Raw genomic sequence first — 8,380 nt, 5'->3', positions numbered from 1 at the left:
TGTGAGAGACAAATGTCATGGGATATCATTTATATGTGGAAACTTAAAAAATGATACAAATAAACTTAATTACAAAACAGAAATAGACTCACAGACGGAGAAAATAAACTTACGGTTACCGAAGGGGAAGGCAGGGGAGGAATAAATTAGGAGCTTGGGATGAACACACACACACTACTATATATAAGATAGATAACCAACAAGGACCTACTGTGTAGCACAGGGAACTATACTCAATATCCTGTAATAACCTATAATGGAAAAGAATCTTCACTGTGTGTGGGTATGTATATCTATCTATCTATCTAGATATATCTATATATGTATATATAGATATTTCTAAATCACTTTGCTGTATATCTGCAAGTAACACAACATTGTAAATCAACTATATTTCAATAAAAATTTTTTTAAAAAAGAAATTAGGGGCTTCCCTGGTGGCACAGTGGTTGAGAATCTGCCTGCTAATGCAGGGGACACGGGTTCAAGCCCTGGTCTGGGAGGATCCCACATGCCGCGGAGCAACTATGCCCGTGCGCCACAGCTACTGAGCCTGTGCGTCCGGAGCCTGTGCTCCGCAACAAGAGGCCGCGATAGTGAGAGGCCCGCGCACCGCGATGAAGAGTGGCCCCTGCTCGCCGCAACTAGAGAAAGCCCTAGCACAGAAACGAAAACCCAACACAGCAAAAATAAATAAATAAATTACTAAAACGCCTACCCCCAACATCTTCTTAAAAAAAAAAGAAAGAAATTAACCAAAGCAAAAAGGTCATAAAGTGACCCAAGATCATAAGAAAAGGAAATCATACGACAAAGATCAAGAGATATTCCTGAATCCCAGGCTTGGGCTCTTGCATCAGAAAGGTTTGGAATGGATGGGAGCGGGCATGGCTATTACCATCTACGAAATCATCATTCTTTGCCCCAAATCAGATTGCAACAATGCTTTCAACAGCAGTGCTATACGGACAACATGCTTTAAGGCTTTGTCATGGACATAGCCTATCCTCAGCAGACGGTAGATTCTCAGTTGCTTAGAACAGGTGGGGTCCGAAAAAATGAAACAGAAGCCAATCCGTCCCCGTGTCAAATCTCAGGTTGTGTGTACAACACACTCTGCTTAGGTTTCTGTCCATTTATATATAAAACATAGAATACATTTTAATTAGCTACTATGCGTAAGTGATCCTGTGCCTCATGTTTTGAAGACTGTAAGTTAATCATTGTCTCCTACACGGACCTGCTTTTAAGACTTGTTCCCTAGCCTCCGACGAGTGTAAAAGTGACTGTTTGTATGAGAAGGTAGAGCTCCTCACGTAGTGATGAAAAGCAGCAGCTGCTTCTCCTTTGCTACTTTCAGCTCTAAATCACTAACGCTAAGTAGTGAGACACACAGTAGGTACGTCTTTATATTAGACATATGTCTAATATGTCCTTCTGTTGCTGTATTTGCAAAAAAGAATAAATTCTAGATTTTCATAATTTCATAGGATGCTGCTTGATGGGTACAACTCAGTGTACATAATGAAATCATATTGCTGTGTGTCTTACACACCCAAGAGCAGGGATGGAGAAGCAGCCATGCCTGCTTTATATAGGTGTCTGTCACGTGGCTTCCCACTGGGAGTATCAGATTCTCTTGGGATTCACAAGCACAGGAGATCTGCTTTTTATTATGCCTGAGAAATCTTTCCACTATACATGAGGAATCTTCCTACTTACCTGCAACTTCTACGTTACGAGTCAACAAATGCACTGTGTATGCTCAAACCCACTGTACAGAATATAAACCCTGGACTTGTTTATTAAAAAGAAATTGTAATGTGTGGGGATCTCACCCGTTCCACAGACCCCTGAGCACACAACGGGAAGGCTCACACAACCGACGACAGCTGCAGACAGATCAAGGGATGAGGTCAATCTATTTCTTCCCAATTACTGAAGAATTATTGAAACACATCAGCCCCTGTGACTGATGGGGATATCACTGCTCTGTTAGGGATGCATCGCTTCTGTTTTCCTATTGACTATCTTTGGTACTGGCGTATCCTTCCTACAGGGTCTACGTGCCTGTGGCTTTGATGAGACCAACCCCATGGGATAACAGTAGTGGGCTTTCTTTTGTCGCTCAGAAAAACAACTTTAGACTTTGCTGTAGAGAGGGAAATCCAGGGGGAAGGCTATGGGAATTACGTCTTTAATGCAAACTCATCCCTACATCACGAGGAAAAAGGTATTTCAGATCTTCTAAGTATGGCTCAACAGCATCATTTCTTGACTCAAAAGAACTGCCTTTACTGTATCATTGTTGATTTCTTATCTATTTCTGATTTATTTTGAAATCTAAAAGCAATCTTAAACCTGCAGATTGTAAGCCCTTTGATGCTTAGACATCATCCTTGTTTGAAGCAAAGAAGTGAGCAATGTTGATAGGGAACAAGGACTATGGGGGTAGCTTTCTGGACGAGGGGTATTTGTGTAGGAATAGCTTTAAAAAAATTCTACCTATAGAGTTTGATGAATATGAGGTATTTGCTGGAGAACGGCTGAAAGCACAGACACATACTGCTGCTATAGATCATGTTACACAAGACACTCAAAGTTTACAGTTCCTTTTCTTGAGATGGCAGTAATTATCCTTTAGCATAGAAGCTAGGGAAGACTTTTATCCCAGGTGAGACTCTTATAAGATGTTCATATTCTACAATAGAAAAAGATGGCATCGTATGCTTCTTGCTACGTCTTCATTTAAATCCTAATCCTAAGCGCTACTGAGTATTTTTTTAGAATTGAAGAACAATTGTCAATGTAGGTGTGTGAATTTTTCTCCTGATGCTTTATACAGCAGTGTTTTAATTTTTCAACTCTGAGAGCCAGGACTCCATAGATGGGCAAGCCTGTTTTCTTTGGAGATGGGTGTTTAAACTCTTTTATCCCAAGGGATATTGCATCCTGTGAGGAATCTGTAAGGAAGCATTTCCCATATCGTACAGAATCATGGTCTCTAATACAGTTCTTGTGTGTGTGTGTGTGTGTGTGTGTGTGTGTGTGTGTGTGTTCATATACCCTTGAAGAAAGGGTATTTAACGGTGCTGATTGTGATCTGTTCTTGAAACCACTGCAGACCTATTACCCTTAGATTAACTGTCATTTAATCACATCCTAGACTTACTGGTACAAAGAACGAAGGCTCTGTAAGACCCCACAGAGGACGCATTTCTCACGACAGTCGTTGAACAAGCATCCAATGTTGGTGTAGAAAAGGAACTGGATGTTTAAGGAGGGTTGACATAGTGTAAAAAGAAGAGAAGGCACTTGAAAATATTTAAGAAGAACTTGAGACCAGTGAGACAATCCCCAAAGACAGGAATTATGCTGCAGCCCACAAATTTCATAGGAAACGTGGGTGTCTAAAACAGAAGAGACACAATGAGAGCAAGCCACGAGATAGCTCAACTGTCCACGAGAGCCTGTGCAGTGGAAGAAATCAAGACGGTTCTGTGTGTATGTGAAGAAATGGTCACTGGCCAACGCTGAGCATCCGTCCGCATTCTGGATGGACGGTGTGCAGGGCGGTGGGCAGACACTGAAGTATCTGGTGCCACAGAGTTTAGGAGCGCACGGCTGCCAGCACACTGGCCAAGGGCCATTCTCAACTCCTTTACGAAGAACTCATGTGTGAAACAGACGAGCTTCTGGACCCCTTGTGGTTGGTGGTAAGGGAGCCAGGGCTGCTCAAGAGGAAAACACCTTTGAGACATAAAAACTTGAAGAGAAGATATTCCTCGTTTCTGGACCGTCCCAGCCCCTGGTGCCCTTGTACTGATAGAAACACTGCCAGGGGAGGGAGAGGACTCAGATTAAACTCTGACCATCTTCACTTGGGGACGATGCCGTGTCTGTTATTCAAATCCAGTATTACACTGCTCCTATTATCCCTGATTCATTTGTTTTCCTATCTTTTGGGATTGTCTTGCTGTTTGTTCCTGTTCTATATACATCTATCGAATATCTATCCTCACTCTAGATATATATCGTCTATCCTATATTATCCAACTGTCAGCCATTTTTCTATCATCTCTCATTTTTATTCGCTTTTACTGAATTACCAAGAGAATGTGTCTTCCTTGCTTTCATCCATCCATCCTACCTTCCACCCATCCTTCCACTTTCTTGCAGTCCTCTCCCCTACACTCACCCCATCTTCCGTAAGATAAGAATGTTTATCAATACCTACAATTGGCCACATTTCTCAGATTCAATGATCAGGGCATATTCTCCATTTAGAGAGAAAGAAATAAAACGAGCAAAGATGACAAGAGAATAAGAGAAGGAAGACAAAGAAATGAGAGGGAGATGGGGTAGAGAGAGGAGAGGGAAAATGCAGCCCACGAACCACAGAGGGATAAGGCTTCATCTCGTGCTGTTTGCTTCGTTGTTTCTTAAATCTTAACTATCACTCCCTATGACGATCTTTAACTTATGTCACCCTCCAGGACTATAAAAGGTGATTTCTGGTATTTGGAAAAATACCTTGTGAGCCTTGTGAAATAGGAAACACAAAAGCTGGTTGACCCGCAGGTCCTATGACACCCATTTTCCATGCAAATGGAAGACGTTTGTAAACTAGAAAATGTGTGTCAGGATGAGGAAGTAAATTAACCCAGGTATAGCCTGTGCTCCCACGGCCATAACCCCAGCGTCCCTGACTACTTTCTCCTTCTCCAAATTCCTCGCATCCTATTTGCCACAGTGTCTTAAACCAATACACAGGGACTTCCCTGGTGGTCCAGTGGTAAAGAATCCACTTTCCAATGCAGGGGACACGGGTTCGATCCCTAGTCGGGGAGCTAAGATCCCACATGCCACGGGGCAACTAAGCCCACGTGTCGTAACTACTGAGCTCGCACGCCTCAACGAGAGCCAGCGTGATGCAAACTACAGAGCCCACACGCCACCCCTAGAGAAGAGAAATCCCGCACACCACAACTAGAGAGAAGTCAGAGCACCGCAACGAAAGATCCCGCACGTGGCAACTAAGAACCGATGCAGCCCAAAATCAATCAATCAATCAATAATAAATCTTAAAAAAAAAACAAACATTCACTGGCCTATAAATCGGTAGGTCAGAAGTCCAGTGCAGGATGTTTGGGTTCTCTACCCACAGCCTCAGACTCCAGGTGTCGGCGGAGCTGGGCTCCTATCTGGGGGCATTGGGATAAATCCCCTTCCGGTTCATTTGGGGCTTTTCAGAATTCAGTTGCGTGTGGTTGTACAACTGATTTCTTTCCTGGGCTGTTCGTCAGCCCAGGGAGGCTCTCAGCTACTAGAAGCCAATCACATCCCTTAGTGCAGCCCCTTCAAAGCTACAGGTGGTACATTGGGTCCATCTCATGCTATGAATTTCCTTGTGTGACTCTGTGCCACCAGCCAGAGAAAACCCTCTTCTTTTAGCGAGCACACGTGGTTAGATCATGCCCACCTGGAAATCTCCCCATTTCCTCAAATGTGCATGTAAATATTTAATACATCTGAAATGTGTTTTAGCATATAGTATAAATAGGGCTGTGGACAGGTTTATTTCTTTGTGAACGGTCTGCCACTATTTTTTGCAAAGGGCTAGATAGTATATATTGGGGGCTTTGCAGTCCATATACTCTGCCACTGAGCTAAGGAAACCACAGACAAGACAGAAACAAATGGGCGTGTTCCAGTAAACTACTGAGCCTGCGCTCTAGAGCCCGCGACCACAACTACTGAGCCCATGTGCTGCAACTACTGAAATCTGCGTGCCTAGAGCCCGTGCTCCGCAACAAGAGAAACCACTGCAATGAGAAGCCCGTGCACCGCGCCCAAGAGTAACCCTGGCTCACTGAAATTAGAGAAAGCCCGCACACAGCAACGAACACCCAATGCAGCCAAAAATAGATAATTTATTTTTAAAAAAGTGAAAGATGATGAGAATGTGATAATCATAATAGTGTCCTCATAAGTTGACCGCATATTGTGTAAAGTGCTGCAGTAAATATGTTCATTTTTATTAGACTTGAAGAAAGCACTGGTACATATTTTATCTTCCAGAGCAACTGCTTAAAATAGAATGAAAAAGTAAACAATTGTAAAAACAACAAAAATGGCTGAAATGCATAATAATAAACATACTCAATTTACCCACAAAATGTAAATATATCCTAAAATAAACACCAGCAGTCTAAATAGTACAATTAAAAATAACTCTCACACTGAATGGAAATAAAATTCAAATATATGTTGCTTCTATGAGACAAAATCTGAGAACAAAAATAGGTAAAGATTAAAATTATAACTAAGGGAAGATGTGTACCAAGCAAGCACTGACCAAAATAATGTGTGTGTAGCAATACTTGTTTCAGACAAAAAAAAAAAGGCAGAATTATTAAAGCTATAAAAGAGTATTTCACTATTTAACCAGAAGATTTAAAATTATAAATCTGTTGGTGACTAGTAAGAAAGTTTCAAAGTATTGAGACCGACACCTCACATACCATAAAGGAGAAATCAACACATTCCCAAAGATAGACTATTTTAACGTATTTATCACAGTGCCTGACAGAACAAGTCAGATAATAAGGAATGATGAACATCATTTCGAAGCACATTGGCACCTAATTGACAAACAGAAGGCGATTCACCCAGAACTATCTATAGCAAATTCTCTTCAAATCCACAAGGGAGAGTGACCATATGCTAGGTCACAAAACAAGTGCTAACACATTTCCTAAAATGCGAGTGTATTCTCATCGCCATGGCATTAGCAGAAATTAAAGAGCAAAAAGACACTTATTCCCAAATGTTTGTAAATTAAAGAAAACACAACTAACTAACCTATGGGGCAAAAAAGGTAGATACGGGCAATTAAAAAATACTTTGCACATAATGATATGAAAATGTGACTCGTCAAAGCTTGTGAGATGTACCCAAATTCAGACTTAGAGGGAAATATGCAGCCTGAAATATACATGCATTTAATTAATGCTAAAAATTGATGCCACAAGTATCTATGTGAGCAAGTCAGAAAAAGAATGCAACCAGTGGAACTCGCATATTAGAGAAATGTAAATCAAAGTAAGGGCAGATAGTCATAGAATGAAAACTGGAATTGCTTCTGAAATTTTGGAGCAGAAATTAAAGAGCAAAAAGGCTCTAGAAAATCCCCAAACGTTGGTAATTGAAGAAAACACAATTAACTAATCCATGGGGCAAAAAAGATATGGATTATTGAAATACTTTGAATTCAGTGATAATTAAAGTAACTTGTCAAAGTCTGTGAGAAGCAACTAAATTTAGACTTAGAGGGAAATGTGTATTTGTTTATTTAATGCCAGAAATTGATGCTACAAGTATTTATCTGAGCAAGTTAAAAGAAGAATGCAACGAATTGGACTCCAATGTTAAAAGAAGAATGTCAATCAAGGTAAGGGCGGATATTACTAAAATGAAAACTGGAGTTGCTTTTGAAATTTTGGAGCGAGAACTTTTAAGAGTCTGTTCTTCCATAAAAAGCATTGAGGATACGCCTGCCTCAGCTGTCAAAATTAAAATATTAAGAACTCTGGGAATAAACCAAAAGTTCGCAACCATCAGTGGAGGGTTTATTCAAGGAAAATGGATGGATTTTCAGAAGAGCAGGAAGCCTGGGGTGTCTTAACTTGATCCATTCTCTTTCCTCTAACCCAGTTTCTTGGTCCATGGAGTTCAACAGATTTGCAAGGACCACAGCTCCTCAAGAAACCCCACGCAAAGAGAATCTACTCTGTTTGACCCATCTGGAAGCTCCCTGAAAAAGTTCCATTCTCAGGATTTTTAAAAATTTGATGCTTGCCCTGAGAAAAGAGCTCTTTCCCCACATTAGCTACCAGGATCCATGTGGTTCTCAAGTGCACAGGGAACTCCTCCTTAGTTAGAACCTGTATTAGGTCCTACAAAACCCAAGCAATTTAAAGGGATTGAAATCTTGCAAAGTCTTTCTGTGACCACAAGGGAAGGAAACCAGTAATCCGGAATGGAAGGGAATTGGGGAGATTTACAAACGTGGAAATGAAACATTCGACATTCACTAATGATGGAAGGGTCAAAGACGTCAGAAAGGAAATGAGAAAAGAGTCTGGGATCAATGAAACTAAGCACACGATGTACCACAAACGTACAGGATGCAGCAAAACTAGAGCTTAGAGGACCCTTTATTGCTGCAAAAGTCTGTATTGAAAAATAAGTCTCAAAAAAGCAAATGTACCCATTCACCATGAGCATCTAAATTAACAGCAAATTAAACCCAGTGCAAGCACAAGGAAGGAAATTATACATATTAATGTGTGAACAGGTGAAATAGAGAATAGGAAAA

This window comes from Tursiops truncatus, chromosome X, assembly GCF_011762595.2.
Source record: "Tursiops truncatus isolate mTurTru1 chromosome X, mTurTru1.mat.Y, whole genome shotgun sequence".
In the NCBI taxonomy this organism is placed as follows: Eukaryota; Metazoa; Chordata; class Mammalia; order Artiodactyla; family Delphinidae; genus Tursiops; species Tursiops truncatus.
Note: the sequence above shows the minus strand (reverse complement) of the source record.